Raw genomic sequence first — 24501 nt, 5'->3', positions numbered from 1 at the left:
TTGGCAGATGCTTTTATACATAGTGACTTTCAGTGCATTTCAATGTATACATTTTTATCACTATGTGTGTTCCCTGGGTTCGAACCCACAACCAATTTTACTACTGCAATACTTTACCGCTTAGCTATACAGGAGCTGTTTTTTTTGTTCAAAATCACAATATGGCTTTTAAGTGGGACAAGCACTGCTTTTTTAAATATGATCCAGTCTGTAAAAAAACATATTAAAGTCTCAAAATCAAATTCTGAGGTAATGAAAATCAAAATCAGATTTTAGCCATTAATTTCATTCATTTAATGCTTTTAATCTTTGACACGACCTTATTTAGAGGAGGTGCTGGATAAAGCAAAAAGCTTTCGGGTGCTAAAAATAGAAAAAGAAAGAGGGAAATGAGATGGAAGCACGAAGTATAGCGCTCTCACTTGACACTGGAACCCATTGTAATGTTCCATCTGTGTTTTTTATTCAGAGTCGTTTGATGCACGTCATTCTCCGCTGAATTCCGCGGATTTAATGTCTGTCATTGACAAGCACGAATACCCTGCACTTGAGCGTGTTTGTGAGAAGTAACCGTTATTGACAACAAGCACACAAACATAGCCTATCTCTTGGGTTGTGAGTGGCATTGACAAACCCTGCGTGTGCTGTTTGCTGTGATTGTTTTTCATGATAGAGAGCACGAACCATTTGATATTTGAGATGAAATAAAATTTACCACTGAGTTAAGCAGATCTCACTTTACTCTGTCGTCTATGTGACGTGACAGTCAGCACTCAGAACATCATCATTTCAAATCCATTTAAGTTACAAGACGAATGCTCTTGTTATGTTTAATATAAAGTTTACATTGCGTTGTAAAATTATGAAATTATCTTCATACGTGCTTAATTCATAATGAGAATGTATTAACACAAGCTTTTTTATTCTGTTATAATATATAACTTGTAATTTATAACACTATAAACAATAATATACAGTGCACAGCATAAATGAGTACACCCCCTTTGAAAATTAAGATTTTTCTCCATTTGTTAGTAAATATTTGCTGTATTTTTACACACCAGTTTTATTAAACATTTATGTTTCTTAACATAAGAGTGAAAGTCACTTACCATCTTAAGGGTACGAAAAATAACACATTTAAATCAAATGAGGTGATGCAAAAATGAGTACACCCTACAAAATCTAATATTTTGTATGGCCTCTTGGGGTGTAACGATTCATTTGTTTTCTCGATGCATCGATTACATATCCTGCCAATGTATATGCATCGATCTTGAAACCTGGATTTTTGAATCATGAATCATTTGTCTTGATTTTATATTTAAAAATCAAATGAATCGTAATTATATAATGAATACGATGGAATATATATATATATATATATATATATATATATATATATATATATATATATATATATATATATATATATATATATATATATATATATATATAAATATAAATATAAATATAAATATAAATATAAATATAAATTAGGGGTGCAACAATAATCGAGAGATCACAGTGATAGACGGGTAAATAAAAACGCACATATGGACATATGGGCACATTTCAGATTCTACAAAGTTAATGGGAAACTAGACAAGACTTGCGCTGTGTGTAAATTCTCATTTCAGGTATATAATTGTCATTGTCTTAAAGAGCCAGTAAGATGACAATTTTAAGCATCCTATTTATAAGTCCCGGACAACAGGTTTAAATGCATGCAAGGTCAAAACACACTGTAATTTTCTCAAAATATAAATTTAAAATTACCCCATTTCTCAGAGATCCCCAAACGATTCGTGTGAAGCCGTTCAACGACTCAGCCTGCCTAAACCCCACCTTTCAGTAGCCTACTCTGCTCTGATTGGTCAACTGACAGAGTGCCTTTGCACAGATCACAGATCAGTCTCACAGACCACAGATCGGTGGCACAGACCAACAACAGTGCAGCATGTATTGACCTCGTGCTAACATGATTTACTGAGAAGACATTGTCAACATCAATACACATCATTCATCATTAATCCAAGCAATAAAAACGACGATTATAACTAACATTTTACACTCATTTAAGCATTTATCTAAACTAACCGGGTCACAGCAAAACCGTAAATAAGCATGCGTTAGCCGTTTGCTAACGTGACTCTCTGACAGTAAATTAACAGTTTAAACACACAACATCATTCATGATTAATCCAAACAATACAAACGACGATTGAAACTAACAATTTTACACTCATTTAAGCATTTATCTAAACTAACCGGGTCATAGAAAAACCGTAAATAAGCATGCGTTAGCCATTTGCTAACGTGACTCTCTGACAGTAAATTAACAGTTTAAACACACAACATCATTCATCATTAATCCAAACAATACAAACGACGATTGAAACTAACAATTTTACACTCATTTAAGCATTTATGTAAACTAACCGGGTCATTGCTATCGTGACTCTGACAGTATATAAGTTAGAGTTTAAACAACGATATCATTCATCATTAATCCAAGCAATAAAAACGACTATAGACATTTTACACTCATTTAAGCAAGTATGTAGCTATAATCATACTTACAGGTTGTGGTTAGGAGACGCATGTTGTTCCAAATAAAGTGGGTACTGAACCATCTTTCATTGCCAAACGTCTAAATCCCTCCGTTAAAAATTTATTTTAACCACTGATTCTTCACAGCCAGACACGTTTAGAATATCCCTCCTTGAAAAAGTCTCCTTTGGTAGTGAAAACAACACAAGCTGAAAACACAGCGTGAGCTGATGTTTACACTCACACACTGTTCAATTCAATTCAATTTTATTTATATAGCGCTTTTCACAAGTGTTAATTGTTGCAAAGCAGCTTTACATGAGAAGATGTAGAGGAGAACACAGAAAATCAATAGATAATATAAGAAGTAGAGAAAGCGGTTAAACCGTACAAGCGAGCATATTAATAATGTAACGTATACAGTAAAGTGCTAAGTTAAGCCAAAGTTGGCTGACTCTCCCTGGGACTAAAAACCCTCTAGGAAAAAAAACCCAATGGGAAAAAGTCCTAGAAGGACAAAAACCCTTGGGAGAAATTAATATATATTTATATATATATATATATAGAAACGGTAGGGATAGGAGGCGGGTAAGCGAATTAAACTGGTTTAGCCGGTGGTCGTTGGTCGGGCATCGGCTGGTCATCACGTTGAAGGACAGCCAGTGGATCAGTGATGCAATGATCTTCACAGCAACCGGAACTGGGTCTGTTTGTCTCATGGTCCTCGTGGTCGAGGACAAGACAGGGAGAGAAAAACAGAATTCTATTAGCGTAGGGGCCGTTCGCATGCAATGCAAGTGTCAAACATTATAGTGGTTCAAGTCAGCTCGGTTCCAGACAGGCTAACTATTGCGGCAATAGTATATTACCCATATGAGGTATGTGAGTGCTTTGTTCTAGACAAACTAACTACTGCGGGAAATGTACATTTACTGGACATTTTATGTGAATGCTTTGTTAAAGAAGAATGTCTTAAGTTTAGATTTAAATTGATCGACTGTGTCTGATACTCGAACATTATTTGGTAAATCATTCCAGAGCTTAGGGGCTAAGTAGGAAAAGGATCTACCACCTTTAGACACTTTTGATATTCTAGGGATAATTAAGTGACCAGAATTTTGTGAGCGCAGTTTACGTGATGTATTGTATTCTGATAGTAGTTCTTTAATATACGAGGGCGCTAGGCCATTTAAGGCTTTGTAGGTGATTAGTAATATTTTAAATTGTATGCGATATTTAACTGGTAGCCAGTGTAAAGATGCCAGAATTGGACTGATGTGGTCATACTTTTTAGATCGAGTAAGCACTCTTGCGGCGGCGTTTTGAACCAGCTGTAGCTTGTTTACCTGATTTGCATGGCATCCCCCGAGTAACGAGTTACAATAGTCTATTCTAGAGGTCATAAAAGCATGTATAAGCTTTTCTGCATCTGATGCAGACAGCATGTGGCGTATTTTTGAGATATTTCTAAGATGGAAGAATGCTGTGCGGCAGATGTTGGCGATATGACTATCAAAAGATAGATTGCTGTCGAACATTACGCCTAAATTCTTAACCGTGGAAGATGGCACCACCGTGCAGCCATCTATGGGCAATTTGTAATCTGACATATTATGTTTGTAGCGATTCGGTTCAATAAGAAGTATCTCTGTCTTATTGGAGTTTGTGGGCGGGTCATAGTTTTCGTTTCTCCCGCAGGCAAGGCTGTAGGCGGAGATTAGTATCTCGTGTGACGTGGATAAGTTCGTGTGACGTGGATAAAGACAGGCAGGAGATTCAATCCATATAAGACTCGTTTCAGCGATTCAGAGTCGACTCCCTGCTTTAGAAGCCAATAACTTTATTAATCGTGCACTTTTTGGTTCAACTACTTTACACGTTGTTTACATTGATGGACAGCTACACGACACACTGCAATAAAGGTTAGTTTCGATTTTGGATCTGTGTGGCTCTTTAAAGCTGCTAAGCTTCTGTTTTCGTTGAGAAAAGTTGCACTTACAGTAGAATTCTGATGCATTGCAATGCATCGTAGAATCGAATTGAATTGAATCGTTACCTGGTGAATCGTAATTGAATCGAATTGAGAGGGCAGTGCAAATGCACACCCCTAATATAAATTTTAAATTAGTTACATCTGCGATGTAAAATGCGCCCTCACTGCAGTGGCGCAATGGATTACGTCACTTATCTTTAATTCGTGGCGCGCCTGTTTGTTGTCATTTGAATAAATGCAGCAGACAGTGCACAAATGAAGGGACACAAAGGAGAAATTTGCAACGCATCAGCCAATATGAGGTTTGGGATTACTTCAGTTTTCACAAAGTAAATGGAAAGATTGACAAGTCCGTTGCAGTTTGCAAACATTGTAAATCTGAGTTAAAATACTTTGGAAATACAACAAACCTTAGCAACCATCTCCGCAGACGCCATGCCATTAAGATAGACATGCCATTCGATTTTAAGATTTTATTGTTTGTTTTTAAAGCGTTGAGTGGACTGGCCCCTCAATACATCACTGACCTCATCCAAATTTATACACCGGCGCGTTCACTGAGGTCAAATGGCCAGTTCCAGCTCGTAGTTCCTAAGGGGCCAGTCACACCAAAAGCGTTTATGGCAGTTGCAGGCACTTTTTTGAATAATATTCTATGGGCAGGGCGCGTTTGCGCGCTGTTTAAGCGCGCCGAGCGCCTTGCGGTTTTTGCCGCCAGCCGCGCACGCGTTTTTGAAGGAGCGCTGAGAGCGGAAACGCGCCCGACGTCATTCGCGGCTTTCCATCGTCCAATCGAATGAGGGGAGAGGCGGGCCTTACGTTGTGGTGAGGGAAGTTTACAGTTGCTTTGAAGAACCGGACTCCACTCGCTCACTCTCTCCTGCGTGTTTGTGTACCTCTCACCCTCAAACAAGGTCAGAGCAAGCGCCCTCTTTTTAAAGTTTCTGCTAATATGACAGTTAACAGCAAAAGACTACAGCTGACTCGGTGGTTGCTTAGCAATATGAAAAGCCGCGTCGCACTGCTCTTTTTTTTTAAAAAGGCTGTGCGTCGCGCCTTGCGTTTGCAAGCGTTTAAAGTGCTTTTGGTGTGACTGAACCCTAAGTCCAGACTCAAATCCAGGGGGGACCGGGCCTTCTCTGTAGTTGGCCCCAGACTGTGGAACGCTCTGCCTCCTCTGATCCGTGCGGCCCCCACAGTGGAATGTTTTAAGTCTCGTCTTAAGACCCACTTTTATTCCTTGGCTTTTAACACAGCAAGAATTATGTGGTCCTGTGTCTTTTATTATTTTGTTTTTATTTATTTATTTTAAATGATTGTGGTTTTGTATTTGTGTGCCTTTCTATTGTCTATTGTTGCTACTGTACAGCACTTTGGAGACTGTTCTTGTTGGCAAAATGTGCTATAGAAATAAAAGTTGATTGATTGAAGTTGATAGACATACCTAAAGCAGCTAGTATTTCAGGGTCAGACGTAAGAGGTACTACTCCTTTACACACTTTGCTGTATTTACACACTTTGCTGTATTTCTTAAATGTTCAGGAAATGTATGCAATGTTTACATAAAAGCTTATGGTGCATTGAATATGTAAGAAGTACCGGTAGTATTATTTTTTCTTGGTTTACTTGCTTTAATGTATTTTTTGAGTCCTAAGAAGTTAAGCTATTAAACTGAAGTCCTGAATCAAGTTATTGAAAATCCATTAAATGGTCATGAATTTCCCAAATATTTCTTTTATTTGCGCAGATGTATACTAAAATTAACAGAACAAAATCTTTATATTCTAATCGAATCAAATTTCATTGTTAACAGAATCTAATTGAATCGCTCTGATTAGCAAAACATTTTTATGATTCGAATCGGAAACCTTTGAATCGAATCGATTCGCTATCTGCCCAAAGATTCACAGCCCTTATGGCCTCCATTCTTTTTTTAAAAAACAGCACTTATCCTTCTAGACATTGAATAAACAAGTTGACAACATACAGTTATATCTTTTATTCTTCATTCTTAAACAATGACCACTTTCAGATCCTAGATGCTGGATGGATATGGAGCTTTAAATATGACAAAACGATTTGAATTTGAAATCCATAAACTTGAACTATAGACAAGTGTAATTTAATAAAACTGAATAATTTGATGTCGTATTTGTAAAGATATGTATTTTCAAAGAGTGAATTTACAGTTTTGAAAAATAAAGTTTCAGGTTTTCAAGATAAAGAGAAAATTCAAAACACCAAATTCAATTTTCTAAAATTCAAAGCGCAGAAATTCAGATCGTACAGAAAGTGGGTCATAGGTCAAGCTTCCGGTGTGCACAGGGAAGAGTAGTAGATCTTGGAAAAGTCCAACAGACAGCTACATGCAGACAAATGCTAATATGCTTTGGCTTTGATACCCTTCTGCTATCACTCCAGGAAAATTAATTAAGTTTTAAAAGGCATTTGTTCAAATGGATCTCTTTATATGCATGATTAACACGTTCAGAGGATTTGTTGCATTTAACTTTTTTTCCACCATTGATGAGTTATCTCGTTATTTAAGAGGAAACACTTCCTTTTCTGTCTATTATCCACCAGGTGGTGCTCTTACTCAGTAAAACAGTATTCAATTAATTTCAGTAAAAAACAGAGTAACGCTTTAGATTTACAGAATTTACAGCATACCAATTACAGAAATGCGCCCATGGGAGAGGTAATTTCTGCGGGTTATTAACAAAAAACCTGCAAATTAAATAACACAGGCACAACAGCTGAATTTCATAATGACCAACGCAATCTACTAGGGCAGCGCAAATTAGTTCAGGGTCATAAATACGCAGAGCTGATAATTTAACGCATGATGGGCTTGAGTTCAACACCACGGATCAGCTAACGAAGCCATTCACACTAAAAAGTGAAGGTGTACAAGAAATTTTGAAACGTCTGGTATTGTGTGACTCATAGAGACTCCTCTTTATTAACTTTTTAAATAACATGGCTTGGCAAACAAGATTTTTGATTAAAATGTTCCCCTGGCCTTTCAAATAAACTGTTACATGTTAAATAATCTTCTGCATTGTATCACACGTTATTTGCTCTCTGTAAAATTATGCACAATATACAAATGTATTTGAGTAAATAATAAAAAAGAAACTGAAGTCATTGAAATAAACAAGACATGTAAAAGTAGAAAGACAAAATAGTATTTGTTTGTAAAACATACTTAGATAATGCTAATTTTTTTAAAAATCTCAAAAATATTTTTTTACAGTGTAGGTTTTAGCGTTTAAACCGCTACGAAATTACTTTTTGGGACATACCAGCAGACCTGCCAACCTTTACGCATTTTGCGTAACAGATACGCATTTAGACATCAAACTACGCTGCTACGATTTGTCACTTCAAAATACGCGAAAAGCCTTTGGTGGCTTTGAGTTAAACTGTCTGTGCATTTGCGCACTAGGCAACTCGTCTATCTGTGTAACCGCATTGGGCAGCAACCTGTTGGGAAAAGACGACGTCGACCAATCATAGCGCTAGTTTTAAACTCTTCAAAGTGGAGAGCGGGGAGCCGTCGAAGCGAATAACGAAAATAACGAAATTGTTTTTCATCCCGGTCCATCTTCATACTGTGACTTGTTTTACAAGGGAGGATGGTTCTAAACACCGTTTTTAAAGGTAAATGCCTGGGCAGGGTATGGGAATTGTGAATTGGATCCATTGTAATAAGCCTGCCAACCAGGGGCGTCTAGACGACTTTTACTGTTGTACGTGCCCCAGTGTAAATCTGTTGTACCCAGTGTAGACTATTGTGGTAAACTGTTGTTCTAATGGTTATGTTTATGTGTCATGGGCTCTTTAAGAAAGCCTCCCCGGTTTTGCTAGTGAGGTGCTTCCGGGTGAGTTCGGACGTATGTGTGTTGTATGCACCATGTGCGAGCCTTATTAATAAAGTGCTTTTGTACTAAGTGACATCTCCGGATTATTACGTTACACCACATAAGAATGCACAACATGGTGTCAGCAGATGGACTTTACGCCTGACTAAACCATTCGTTAAAAATATATATCCGGAACTAACTGCTTTAAAACAGTGTTGCAGACTCGCGCAGCTAGTACAATGGCGGATTGTTTTCGAAGACCTGACCCGCTCAGCTTCGATGGAAATATTGCCGACAATTGGCGAATTTTCGAGCAGGACTTTGACATTTTCATCGCTGCAGCGCACCATGACAAACCTGCCAAAACAAGGGCTTACATACTCCTCAATCTCGCAGGACCTGAAGCAATAGAGCGGGAGCGCTCATTCGTCTACGCAGCGGAGGTGCCCGGTGAAAATGGCCAAATCCTGTCCCCTGCCGAGTCCAGAGAGAATCCCGAGTGCCTGAAGCGCAAGTTTCGGGAAGTGTGTAACCCTCAGCAAAATAAAACAATGGAAAGACACAAGTTTCACTCTAGAAACCAGAAACAAGGTGAGAACGTAGATGCATTCATCAGTGATCTCAGGATTAAGGCTAAAAGCTGTCGTTTTGGAGAGTTGACAGATGAGCTGATCTGTGACAGGATTGTATGTGGTGTCAACAGTGAAAGTTTAAGGAAAGCATTGTTAAGGGATAGCGACCTGACTCTTGCTAAAGCCATTTCAATTTGTCGCATACATGAAATGACGGAGGAAAATAATAAAACATTGGCTATATCACCTCATACAGCAACAAATGTGGATGCAGTGCAGCCCGTTTCAGGTAGAGGGCGCCAACACACCAGACAGAGTCCTAGAAAAGAGCAAAACGATTATCCAGCTATAACCAATTGCAGAAACTGTGGAAATAGTCATGCTGCAAAGAAAGAGAAATGTGCAGCCTTCGGGCAACAGTGTCACAACTGCAAAAAGATGAATCATTTCAAAAAATGTTGCAAGGCACGTCGTCAATACAATCAAAAGACATCAAGCCACAAAAAATTTGTGCATGAACTGGAAGTAGACAACCACGCCAGCCATGATGACACCTTTTATGTTGATGGAGTAGAATATGATAAGCCTGTTGACACTGTTAACCCTTTAATGACTGATCTAGAAGAAGGATTTGTCACTCTGCATTTTAACAAAACTCCCATTGATGTGAAAGTCGACACAGGGGCAAAATGTAACGTAATGCCAGAAAAGATATTCAAACAAATCACCAAGGATGTGCTATCAGTGAAACAATTGAAGACACCTAACCTTGTAGCTTATGGTGGAAGCAAAATTGAAACAGAAGGCTTAGTTACACTGCCGTGTAGTTTTAATGGACAGAATTATTCACTTTCATTTTTCCTGGTAAATCAAGATGTCCAACCACTGCTTGGATTTCGTGCATGTTTAGACATGGGAATTGTTACAGTAAGCCCGCACGTCCACTTAATCAGTATGGAGAGTAGCACTGAGGAAATTCTCATTGAATATAAAGACCTGTTCACAGATGAGCTTGGAGAGCTACCAATCACATACTCCATGACAACAGACCCCACTGTGCAACCTGTAGTTCGACCTGCTCACCGCATTCCTCTGGCGATGCAAGACCGCGTCAAGGCCGAACTAGATCGCATGGAAAGCCTCGGTGTGATAACCGCAGTCTCGGAGCCATCAGACTGGGTTTCGTCCATGGTGGTAACGCATAAAAAAGACAAGCATGAAATAAGGATATGCATTAATCCAAAAGATCTAAACACCGCCCTCAAAAGACCTCATCACCCGATGCGGAGTGTAGAGGAGGTAGCATCCCAGATGTCAGGAGTAACCGTATTTTCTGTTCTGGATGCAAAGAACTCCTTCTGGCAGATAAGGCTTGACCGTAAATCCTCTATGATGACAACATTTAGTACTCCATTTGGTCGCTATAGGTTCCTTCGCATGCCCTTTGGCATAAACTCAGCAAGCGAAGTGTTCCAACGTGCCATGGAACAGTTGTTTTCAGGATATCCCTGTGCAGTCATTGTTGATGACATCATCATCGGAGGGCGCAATGTTGCAGAACATGACGAAAACCTAAAAAAGGTACTAAACCGCGCACGGGAAGTCAAGCTCAAGCTAAACCCTGCCAAATGCAAATTTCGTCTGGACCAAGTCAGCTATGTAGGTCACATCTTCACGAGTGCAGGCCTAACAGCAGATCCATCCAAAACAAAAGCAATCTCTGAGATGCCAGCTCCTATGGATGTCCCTGCATTACAGCGTTTTCTGGGAATGGCGAATTATATGGCAAAATTTATACCAAACTTCAGCGCCATTGCTGCACCCCTCAGAAAACTGACACACAAAGAGACAGCATGGTGCTGGTATCAACAACACCAGCATGCTTTCGACACCCTCAAGTCATGCCTGTCCTCCCCACCTGTCTTAGCATATTATGATGTCGAGAAGCCAGTCACCTTGACCTGTGATGCTTCATGCTATGGACTTGGTGCTGCATGCATGCAGGATGGCAGACCAGTAGCATACGCGTCACGCACACTCACGGATACGGAGACGCGATATGCTCAGATAGAGAAGGAGCTGTTAGCCGTCGTGTTTGCCTGCACTAAGTTCCGAGATTATGTGTATGGAAAGCCTACACTTGTTGAGACGGACCACCAACCCCTGGTGACTATCCTGAAAAAGCCGATTCACACAGCCCCTGCACGATTACAGAGGATGATGCTACGGTTGCAATGCTACAACATCACTCTAGTCTATAAAAAGGGCAAACATATGTATGTGGCGGACACTCTATCTCGGGCTCCAAACTCTGAAATCCCTCCCAACACTGAAAATGACTCGTTCGAAGTCATGACTGTCAGCTACATCTCCACTGCTCGCCTGGAGGAACTTAGAAAGCATACAGCAGAGGATGAGGTACTACAGACTCTTTGTACCGTGATACAAAGTGGATGGCCAACTAAAGAACATGGCACCCGCCCTGCTCTGCGTCCATACTTTCCTTACAGAGATGAGTTAACCGTGGAAAATGGAATAGTGATGAAAGGCCACAAAACAGTCATTCCTTGTTCACTGCAAAGGGAATATATCAACATAGTCCACAAAGGTCACCCTGGTCTCGAATCTACCAAGCACAGAGCTAGAGGTATTTTTTTCTGGCCATCAATGACAGCTGACATCACAGCAGAAGTCCTCTCATGCTCAATTTGCAACAGTACAAAGCCTCACCAGCCGAGAGAGCCATTAAAACTGTACCCCGTTCCTGACCTTCCCTGGTCTACCGTGGCAACGGACATGTTTGAATGGCGTGGACAACACTACCAAGTTTTGGTAGATTCCTACTCCGGTTGGTACGAAATCGACCGTCTCCGTGACATAACATCGTCCACGGTAATTAAGAAACTGAAAAGACATTTCTCCGTACATGGCACACCCCACACTCTCATTTCGGACAACGCTCGACAACACACAAGCCAGCTTTTCAAAGATTTTGCTAGACAGTGGGACTTTACTCATGTCACCAGTAGTCCAGAATACCCGCAGTCAAACGGCCTGGCAGAACGAGCGGTCCGTAGCGCAAAAGGGCTAATGGAGAAATCTCACAGGGACGGAACGGATGTGTTTCTTAACCTACTAAACCTGAGAAACATCCCCCGTGACTCAACACTGGGTTCTCCTGCCGAGCGCCTGATGTCGCGTCAGACACGGTCGGCCATTCCTGTAAATTCTAAACTGCTGGAGCCAGCCCCCAAGCAGGTCCAGCACATCTCCGCTCGACTCCTGAGTAAGAGAAATGCCCAAAAGCGGTACTATGACACTTCAAGTCACCCACGGCAGCCATTGACAATGGGACAAGTTGTCAGAATGCAGACACCCAAGGGTTTCGAGAAACTTGGCACAATTAAAGAGGTGAACAAGGAGCCACGCTCTTACACAATTCAATGCAACGGGAGAATATACAGAAGGAACCGACGCCATATTCTTCCTGTTACAGAGCCCACTCCTTCACAGCACACTTCAGAGGACATTGACTCTCAAAGCACCAATATACTTAAGAGAGACGTCACCAACCTTACACCACCCATACCACAAACACACCCCACACCTACTGATACACCAAAGCAGCCAGTGCAGTCTCCTGTAAAGATCAGTAATGCACCATACATAACACGTTCAGGTCGTGTTTGCAAACCTAATCCACGCTACGAGACGTAATTCAGTTGAATGCCTGTTTATGCAGTTCAATGTTTTTCTATTTACTGACAGTATTATGTTCTTTGTTTTGGAACTACTTGAGATGAACAACGTATTAAGTTGTGTGTAGAAATGTGCATAATTTGTAATTGTTCAATTACTTGTTACAATTAATGCATTGGTATAACTATGCAATTGCACAGTTTTATTCTGTGTTGTTAAGCACGTTCACCTGGTGATGTTTATTATTAACCACAAATGCTTTATTTCTCTTAAAGGAAGATTTGGCTAAAGGAAGGGGATGTAGACTATTGTGGTAAACTGTTGTTCTAATGGTTATGTTTATGTGTCATGGGCTCTTTAAGAAAGCCTCCCCGGTTTTGCTAGTGAGGTGCTTCCGGGTGAGTTCGGACGTATGTGTGTTGTATGCACCATGTGCGAGCCTTATTAATAAAGTGCTTTTGTACTAAGTGACATCTCCGGATTATTACGTTACACCACATAAGAATGCACAACACCCAGTGTCCTATGTTGTGCCTCAAGTTTAAGTTTTTACTTTATTTGCTAGTATATTCATTTACATTGTTAATCGCGCCAAAAAGACTGAGCTATATGAACCGTAATTCACGCTTGTAAACACGTTGCAGTCCCACAAGACAAACTGGCGCGAGCGCGCAGAAATCGATGTGTTTACTTTTTGTAGCACTCTGCCGCCGCTCACTCAGAAGAGCATGTGAGGCACGCGAGAAAACATGACAAAACAAAAGTACGCTTCTGAATTTAAATCAATCTTATTCTTACTCGATTGTTACTGGCTCCTGTCGATGTACATCAGATTTTTTGTGCAGAGCAGGGAAATAGAAGCAGAAAGTATAGATAATGAGGGAGGTAAAACGAACTATATGCTCAGCCAGTCAAAACCAAGTATAGAGGTTTGCATTATTGCTGAGAAAATCAATGTTTGTGTACTGTTCTGTATTGTCAGATATGACATTACTGTTTAGTTCACTAGATCTACTTTAGGACACTACATAAACAGTTGGCATCACTGCTGAAAAAAAAGCAGTATACCAGCAAGACCAGCATATGTTGTGTTTTGTTGCTGGTGTGCTGGTGACCAGCATAGACCAGCTTAATTCTTATGATGATTTGGTGCTGGTTTAGCTGGTGGTTATCATCAGCATACCAGCACCACCAAGACCATGTTGTGTTTTGGTGCTGTATGCTGGTGTCCACCAGCTAAACCAGCATGGGAATCATGCTGGTTTATGCTGTTTTTATAGCAGGTTTAAACACTATGCTGATAAAATACACAAAAGGATCATCCACATATGTTTTTTATTGTAGTAGCAGCTAAGTAATGTTATTGTATGCTGGTGTCCACCAGCTAAACCAGCATGGGAATCATGCTGGTTTATGCTGTTTTTATAGCAGGTTTAAACACTATGCTGATAAAATACACAAAAGGATCATCCACATATGTTTTTTATTGTAGTAGCAGCTAAGTAATGTTATTGTAAATTTGTGTAAAAGACTCATTATCATCAGTACTGTAGAATGCACATTTGCTAACATGGCATTTATGCATTAAAACAAATTAATACTGTTCATGTTAGGTATGTTAAAGAAAAAGTAGTGGTAAGCCTGCTGTGCCCCGTTAGAGGTTCATGTCAACGTGCCTGCTGGAATATAAAGCAAGGACATAGCATGCTATTTGTTGATTCTTTGTTATTTATAATGTCCCATGTATTTAAGACATATGCCATAAGCATATTGTTTAATAGGCATATTTTTGGAGGTTGCCTTTTCATTAAATGAGTTCTTCATAGCCTACTTGTATGTTGAAAGACTAGATATGGTGGTGAGTAGGAACAATTTGCTTAGTAATAAGTTGTAGTAATAAGTCATGTGCCTGACCTCGCGCCGCGCCGCTGCGGTAAGTTGCTACTCAAAAAAAAATTCCAAGGTTGGCAGGTCTGTACCAGTAGAGACCCACAGAGACAGTTATAGTTTTCATATACAACCAATAAATTTCCCATTAAATCCAAAATAATTTCTGTGATGGTTTCTATTGTTTTTAGCAGGAATAATTAAAGTGTCTTATAGATATTTCCTAATTTTAAGGGTGTTGTAAAATTGTGACTAAATGAGAAACTATAAACATTTTAAAAAAAAATTGAGCTCATTCTAGTATAATATTATTGTTTTGCCTGGTGATTATTAAAAGGTTAGTTCTGATTCTTGGTTCTGAGGTTTAAACCGTTGTAACGTTAGCTAAAACACCCAAATTAACCACACTTTTTACCACATTATTAATGTGTGTGTTCTCCGCCGCCTGTTTGCTTCATGTTGGCTGTTTGCTTCACATCGGCTTCTTTATGACACATGTCCTTGCCCAGGGATAATTCGCCCAGATAAATAAGTACATCCCTCCGCGTTGCCTGCTGCTTTTATAACTTAATTACCAAGTATAATATTATCTTAATAACATATGTTTTGTCAAATAAGCTCTATGTATTGAACAATACTGGTTGACAACAAATGAGTTCAGCAATATCAGCACCGGCCACATATGACTACCATGAGCTACTAAAAATGTTATGCACGAAAATAAATTTTTAATAAAAATGTGCTAATACAGCCAATATGATAAATACCGTGGTTATACTTTGACAAAACCATGGTAAACTTTAATGAGGACATTTTCCCTCATATTCATTTTTTACTGCATCAACTATTTTTTTATGGGAGGGGTGTCATCTCTGAACCACAATACGCAGAGATGTAATTTTTGTATTATGAGCTATATTTCCATTTGAACTATATTGAGCTATTCTGTTATTTCTTTTATATAATTTCTTTGTTGAATACTGGACAATTTTCGGGGCACAATAGCGTCTGTATGTGCCAGGAAGTTGATAAACTGCCAGCTGGCGATCACAGTAATTTTTACACCCCTTTGCCATGACAAATCTGCACAAAACTTATAAAAATACGTTATTCTACAGAGCGAGAGCAGAATTACCATAAAGTAGCGTCTGTCTGTTTTAACCGCTTTGAACTTGACAAATCCTCTGAACGTGTTAATCATGCATATGAAGAGATCCATTTGAACAAATGCCTTTTAAAACATAATTTAATTTCGTAAAATGATAGCAAAAGGGTATCAAAGTCAAAGCATATAAGCATTCGTCTGCATGTAGCTGTCTGTTGGACTTTTCCGAGATCTATTACTCTTCCATGTGCACACCGGAAGTTTGACCTATGACCCACTTTCTGTACGATCTGAATTTCTGCACTTTGAATTTTAGAAAATTTAATTTAAATTTGGTGTTTTGAATTTTCTCTTTATCTTGAAAACCTGAAGCTTTTTCAAAACTGTAAAGTCACTCTTTGAAAATACAAATATTTACAAATACAGCATCAAATTACTCAGTTTTATTATACACTTGTCTATAATTTAAGTTTATGGATTTCAAATTCAAATTGTTTTGTCATAATCAAACTGTAAATTCACTCTTTGAAAATACATATCTTTACAAATACGGCATCAAATTATTCAGTTTTATTAAATTACACTTGTCTATAATTCAAGTTTATGGATTTCAAATTCAAATCGTTTAGTCATATTTAAAGCTTCATAGATGGAGAATTACATTCTGCTTGTCTTTTCAGAATTCCCCATACCTTAACCTGGGGTTGAGGTCTGAATCACTTTTACCCTGTGCTTCTTCTAAAATGAATTGGTGACCTTAGATGTGTGTTTTGGGTCACAATCATGTTAAAAGATTGCCCGATGACCAAGAGCAGAGAGTGATGGTAGCATCTTTTCTTTAAGTATTTCACAGTACATCTGTGTATTCATGATGTCATCTATAAAATTCAACTCTCCGACACCTGCAGCACTCATGCAAGCCCACAGAAGAACACTGCCACCACCATGCTTTACTTTTGGCACCATGCATTTTTCATTGTTGTACTCACCCTTGCCAAACCATAAAGTTTGGAACACCTCAGAGCCACAAAGATTAATCTTTGTCTCATTACTCCAAAGTATAGAGAGTTAGAGACCCAATAGTCTTTACCTTTCTCAATATGAGCTCTAGCAAAAGTCTTTTGGTACATTGGCTTTACCCGTGGCTTTCTCTGTGGATGACAGCCATGCATGCCTCTCTTTTGCACTGTACATTCTTTGTGTGGTGTCATGGGAAACACCTTTCTAATGCCAACTGTGCTGAACTTGCATGATGATTTTTTTCAACATCTCTCATCACAAAACGCTCAACGAGGTGTTAACTTCAGTGAACGTCCTGGAGATCGCAAAGAGCTTCCCACAAGTCCATTTTTGGATCCCTTTTGTGACAGTATTCAAACTTATTAGCAATGCTTAACTAATTATCTTGAAACCTTGACCATTTTGTGCAAAAAAAATATTTTATTTCTCAAGTCTTGAGACATTTCTTTACCATGTGGTGCTATTCTGTCACCATTACATGAGAGTGGATTTTCTCTCTTAAATACCACTTTCCAGAGTTTGGATTAAGTTCTACTGTTGTTTTTACACTGTTGTTTTGCACAGCAATTTAAAATTAAGAAAAAATGATTTACATGCAAAATATAGCCCCACGTCATTCAGATTCATTAAATTCAAGCAGATATACAGAGAAAAGTTAAACATTTTCAAGTTTTCAAAAGAAGCTATTTTCGGCTTCTGTTTTGGTTTTCGGCCAAGTGAATCCTACATTTTTTTAGTTTCAGACAATATTTTTTATGTATTTTTATGTGTGTGCCATATTTGTACTTTTTTAAATCCAAAATGTGAATGTATTTATTGTTGGGGGGGTGCCAAAATTGTTGCTGCATACCCCTCTGGCACTGGGTAGTTGCGCCCCTCCCTCTTATCACACAGATAAGCCACAGTAACTGGACCTAAAGATCACAAGCTTGATTCCCGAGTGTGATCGTGTCCAAAAAAAAAATGTATATGACAATTATGATGATGTGGTGTTTCCACCTAGTGGTCAGACTGTGTGTTATCATATATCTCTACATTGAATTAAGGGCTGTCAACATTACTCTATTCTTTTTGAGGAGTTTAAAAAATCCTTCTTGAGTACATGTCGAGTACTACTTAAAATAGCAGAGATGTGGTTTAGTGAAACAAATCAGAAAATGACAACAGTATATGGCAAGCCGTTTTGACATTTTTTCATTTACATTTACCAGTATCTATTTTTTAGGTACTAGTTCTTATTTTTTTAGTTACTAGTATCTATTCGATTAGATACTAGTTCTTAACCATTAGATACTAGTACCTAAAAAATAGATACTAGTGCTTATTTTTTAGATACTAGTGCTTATTCATTAGATACTATTACTTATTCAATAGATACTAGTATCTATTCGTTAGATACAAGTTCTTAATCATTAGATACTAGTACTTATTTATTAGATACTAGTAACTAAAAATTAGATACTAGTGCTTATTTATTAGATACTAATACTTATTAATTAGATACAAGTACTTATTCATTAGATACTAGTACTTTTTAAATAGATACTACTAGTGCTTATTCATTAGATACTAGTACTTATTGGAATAGTGACTAGTAATTATTCCATTGTTACTAGTAACAAATGTCAAAAATTTCCCATTGATTTCTATGAAGATCGGTCATTCCGATATCAACTATTCAATTCTGACTAGTATGTATTCCAATCGTCACTAGTACCTAAACATTAGATACTAGTGCTTCTTTATTAGATACTAGTACTTATTAATTAGATACTAGTACTTATTTAATAAATACTAGTATCTATTTATTAAATACTAGTTCTTTTTCATTAGATACTAGTACTTATTTATTAGATACTAGTGCCTATTAAACAAATATGAGTACTTATTCGTAAGATACTAGTACCTTTTAAATAGATACTAGTTCTTATTTATTAGATACTAGTATTTATTAATTAGTTACTAGTACTTATTCAATAAATACTAGTACTTATTCATTAGACACTAGTACTTTTTTAATAGAAACTAGTAAGATAATTTATTTTACTAGTTAGATTTTTAATTTTACTATACAGTGGCCATTTTGACTAGTCATTCCATATAACAGGTACAAAAACAATGGTGACTAGTAAGATTAAAAATGTTACCTATTGTAAAAGACACTAGTGTCTAATATATAAGTACTAGTACTTAATGAATAACTGCTAGTGTCTATAAATAGGTACTAGTATCTAATGATTAAGCACCAGTCTTAAATAATACTTACTAGTATCTAATGATTAGTTACTAGTAATATTTAAAAAGATACTTGTCACCGTTGGAATAGATACTATCAGAAATGATTAGTTGATATCAAAAACAGAATAACTACTAGTACTTGTTCCTTTTGAGATTGAAGATATCTCCAAATAAATAACTAAGAAGCTGTTTGGAGATATTTTGATTTAAACAGATCATTACATAAACATGAGTACCCCTCAACCATCCAATCAGAGTTTACATGGTAATACAATGTATTATACTATTTAAAGTGATATTGATGGTTTAGTAACTGGCTTTGTAAATGTGAGCATATCTGGCTAATCGGTTACTGTAGCATAAAGACGCAAATAAAGACTTTGTTTAATATTTATTGCTTTGGGTGAACAATATTATGTAAAATAATCCTTCATCATGGTAGAGAGTTGAATTAATCTCATGTAATGACATTTGGATTGATTATTGGCAGCTCAGAAGAACAGGTAGATAAACCTACTGTAGGGTCTGTTCTGTTCACACGACAGTTTACATTCACAGCTCTAAAACAGTATGTATGAATATTGTAAGGCAGCAGGTTAAACAATAACAATATAAAGCAATATAATCTGCATTTGACCCTCAGGTGGGGCTGTTTACATTCATTCAACCCCTTTTATCTCTTTATCAAAAATTATTTCACCCTAAACCTTCCGCCTTCAGGCTCACATAATTGGTATCTGCAAAAAAAAAAAAACATGATCTTATGCAGGGCTTAACAATAACACCCGCCAACCTGCCATATGCGGGTAGATTTTGGCTGTGGTGGGTAAGACAGCCAATCCCACTAGCCACTTTGGCTGGTTGAATATACTTTTTTTATTGTAATTTTCTTAAGTTATCCGAAATTATAAACAATGCAAATTGATACTGGGAAACTAAAACTTCCATGAGCACTCCCTGCACCCAGCGCAACGTACTAAGACCGTCTGTTGAGAGGCGCGTGCGATCAGCGGAGCGTTGCAAACCAAAGCGCCACCTTTTTACCAGAGAGAGGGCGAGAGCTGATGGATTTGCAAAAGCACGGGACGCAGTCTGAGCGCACACACGTACACTTCGGGAAAGATAAAACAATTGCATGGAAGTGATTGAAGAGATTTAAAGTGCGTGCACACTCTCTGGGCAAGAATGCACACATCATAGTTTTGTCCGAAATCAAAGGAAACCCACCAGTGGAGAGGTTTATTAATGTTACAAAATATTAAATAATATAAAATATTCTCTATGTGAATGTTATTGTTATGGTAGGCAGATGGGATTGACACAGATGTAAAAGCAACAGGTAGTTTATTAAACATACAACACGTATCCAACACAGTGATGGTAAATGGTGATATGAACTGGGTTAGATGAACAGAACAAGCAACTGCAAACACAAACACTTCTTGACAGTCACAGTATAACAAAATACACTTTCCTAAAGTAAACAATGGGCGATAGAGGACAATGATGATGATGATTATGATGATGAAAAGAGTTCAGAAGAAGCCGATAAAGTTCAAGATTTTTTTCAGTGGCAGATTGTTTTTCATGGAGCTAAATAGATGATATGATCTGTATTAATACCAGGTATATATAGGGCCCTATAAAATCCGTTTTATTTTTTCCCAAATTCCGTTTTATTTTTTCCCAAATTCCGTTTTATTTTTTCCCAAATTCCGTTTTATTTTTTCCCAAATTCCGTTTTCTCCGTTTTAATTTTTTCAAATTCCGTTTTATCCGTTTTAATTTTTGTCAATTATATTTTTTACACTTTACTTTTATTTTAGTCATAAAAAGAGTGTGCCTTCTAATGTTAATGATTAAAATGTAAATGATTTGGGGGAAAAACTGGATAACAGAATTACTTAATGACTATAAAAGATGCATTTACACACGCACATACACACGCGCGCTCACGCGCACACACAACTCAATTCAATGCATTGTTTTTTTTAGTGTTGTTGCAGGAGGCTACAACAAGGTGTCAACGCAGTGGTGCCTTCAGAAGTGCCTTAAACACATCAATCCAGCGGAACGCGATCCATATTTTATACACAATCGCTTGAAATGCATATAACTTTACAAACATACACAGGATAGTGATCTGACTTCGGACAGCATGAGCACGCAGCTCTTTGCACGTGCGAGCGAAAGAGAGACAGAGAGCGGCGCCATGATGCAGATGATTATATTTTAAATGCGAGGGATAGTTAGTTTGCCTCAGCTCGCTTGAAATGCATAAAACTGAACAAATACATGAGGATTTGTGTTCGCACTTCGGACAGATGCATGAGCGCGTGCACATGAGAGAGGTACAGTGAGACAGACATGGATGAGAGAGTGCATGTATCTTTGCGCTCACCGTGAACAGAGTGTTGACTAAACTTCTAAACTAACAGTTCTCCGGTCACATAAAAGTCATGTGAGACCTGCTCGGAACTAAGTGCTTAGCGTCGAATTTCTCAATTTTTTCGCTGACGAAAGCTGAGTCGTGGAGGGCCGCTTCGCCATGGTTTCAGTGTTTTGGAGGAGGTCTGAAACGACGGGAGGGGGCGTGTCGCCCAGATTTACTTCCCCCGGTCTGCATTTCCCCCAGACATACGTTCGTCTCCCACACAAAAACATAATTTTATTCAAAATATGTAAAATTCCGCGAAATTCCGTGTTTATACTAGATTCCGTGTTAATTAGCCAATTCCACGATTCCGTCCGCGATTCCGTGATCGCGGAAATTATAGGGCCCTATATATACCAGCTAATAAATGTAATTTTAGCATGCCAAAGTCAGTTTTAATAATATAAAATATATTTTTCCAACAATAAAATTGTGGCCAGCGAACATGAGTGGCTAGTAACTTTGGAAAACCAAAGTGCCCTGTTTACATGCAAAATTTTGTCAATACAAATGAATTTAATGATTTAGGTTAAGACAGTAGAGTTTACATGTACCTTAAACATTGCAATCTAATTAAAATGTTTTTTACATTATATATAATACAATCTAAATGATGTCAGCTCAATCCCACAACCAGTGTTGCCAGATCCGCTTATCAAACCAGCCCAATGAACATTATAAACTATCCAAAAAGCTTCCCAATCACTATTCATGGCCCAAATTCCAATAACTAATAAATTAAATCCTTTCATCTTTAACCCACAGAAAAAAATAAATTTGCTGAAACAGTTTAAAAGTATCCTAAATCGGAAGTCTGCAAAAAGGCAGAGGACTTGGCAATGCAGCGCACAGCATCTCTCACTGAGTTCACGCTTTATCTCCTGATAAATGTACAAAGTCAAAGTTGGTGAAAGTTGTTCTTACGAAGTTTTCATATAAAGGGAATGAAAACACACTTTTTTAAAAGGCAAAAATTTTATAATTTCATTTCTTTATCTAATCTTATGTAAGACAGGGACCCTGCAGAATGTACAGCACGTGACTCCATGACCTTAATAATGCGTGTTGTCATTGCCTTGCATGTTTCTGTGATGAGAATCATGTGATACGTAAATAAGAGATAAATATAAGACATGGACTTCTGCACAATTCTTCTGCGCATAATATGAACAAGGTATTTTTGCATCCGGTTGAGAAAATACTACAGAGTTAAATGTGTGCTCAATGTACACAGACTGCAGGAAATAATGTTACTATAAATTGTAAAACATAACCTACCAAACTTAAACAAAATTGACATTGTAACAGATGGACATGATTTTCATGATTTTATTCACTGCAACCCCGTTGCAGACACCACTCATCCCTGTTTTAGAAAATGTATTGGATCTAGACAAATCACAAGAATGACCTATTTTGGATCCAAAACAGCGAATTTTGCTGAAATGTGACACGTTTGCATCCCTATTCTATTACTTAAAGCAGCTGAGAGATGATAGACAGTGCTCTTTAATGTATGCACTGTGCACACACTTGGCTTGTTATTAACTAAAATGTCCACTCTCAAGTTAATTGCCAATTTGTGGATATTATATAATTGGTCTTCATTTCAAAGAAGCAAGAATCCAAACAGTCAAAAAATCCACAATTTACCAATACATAGCTGCATATTTCTCACTTGCTTAGTGGCATAGCTTATCCTTGTGTAGCAGTCAACAAACTGTGAAAGGTTCCTACCTATATTCTGTGAATTGTTACCCAAAAGTGACCCCTATTGGACACTTCTACATTACAATGTTTAAAGCTTACATAATGTTGCTTCATTATTATTCAACATATTATTTGCATACTTAAATCAAAAAGTACTAGTATCTATAAAGTTCAGGATATCTTTGTTCAAAAAAGTTGATAGTAACTAAAGAATAAGTACTAGTTTTATATTTTTCTTAACTAGTAAAGTATAATTTAATCATAGTCACTGTTGGAAGTACTAGTATCTAATGAAAAAGAACTAGTATCTAATGAATAGATACTAGTATCTATTGAATAAGTACTAGTATCTAATGAATAAGCACTAGTAGGGCTGCACGATTAATCGTTTTTGAACCGAAATCGCGATGTGAATGGATGCGATTTTCGAATCGCAAGAGCTGCGATTATTTCGATTCAAAACTATCAAATATAACAATAATCTAGTACGCAGTTTTTGACAGTTCGCTTCATGCGCATTTTACGTTTGATGCAGTTTAAACCAATAGAGTGCATTAACACTGAGGTGCAGACTGAACGTCAGATAACGCCATTGCGCGAGCAGCAGTTCAACTCCTCAACAAAGTGTACGGCCATATGATTTCCGCGATGCGGAAAACACGGACAGAATCGCGAAATGCATACAAATGGAATTAACTGCACAACGCGGAATGTCATGAAGTTGGCAGATTTTGGATTCAGTCATTTTAAAAACCCATTATAACTCATTAACCGGCAAATGGAAGGACAGAAATGCGCGAAAACATTTCCCTTTTGTGTAATGTTGGACTTAAAGAAAGGTGTATATACGTCCGTTTCTCGTCATGCATCGCAAACAATGACAAGCGCCTCATCAGACTATAAGCAGGTTTCATTAAAGCCCGGAACACAGCAGACGAAAGAGGTACATTATACTTTCTTGCACGCACACATCTGCACCGCTTTGAATATTTACATGCATGAGGGTTCATGAAGCGCGCACACAGAGAGCAGTCAGCACACGCGTGATCACTAAACTTAACTTTTCTTTCTTGTCTAAGTGAACATAAACAGCTGGATGTTTATCAGTATATTGAAGCAGAGCAGTTTAGCTGTCTTGTGTCTTAAAGTGACAGTAACCTGGTGCTTTCTGTGTCAGAAATGTTTATTACACACCAAAAATTAAAATCACTCTTACTCTTAACTGAACAAGCTTCTGCAGCTCCACATTTAAAATCCTACAGTGAGGACTGTGCAGTGTTTTATTTGTATTTTTTGCTTATGTTAAATCATAGATTCTAATAACTAATATATTTACATTTATTACAGATGCCTAAAAGTAAAACAAGATGAGTATAGTCTTATGATTAAAAGAACACTAAACATTTGCTTGTCAGAAGTATTGT

At 37.8% G+C, this 24501-nt stretch overlaps 1 protein-coding gene across 10 annotated transcripts in view; it reads left to right on the top strand.

Annotated features, from left to right (window-relative positions):
• Nucleotides 1-24501, top strand: part of arhgef11 (Rho guanine nucleotide exchange factor (GEF) 11) — a 210207-nt gene that overhangs the window by 89091 nt on the left and 96615 nt on the right. The window lies entirely within an intron of this gene.

Source organism: Misgurnus anguillicaudatus, chromosome 21, assembly GCF_027580225.2.
Source record: "Misgurnus anguillicaudatus chromosome 21, ASM2758022v2, whole genome shotgun sequence".
NCBI classification, from domain to species: domain Eukaryota; kingdom Metazoa; phylum Chordata; class Actinopteri; order Cypriniformes; family Cobitidae; genus Misgurnus; species Misgurnus anguillicaudatus.
This window is presented reverse-complemented; position numbering and strand designations above follow the sequence as displayed.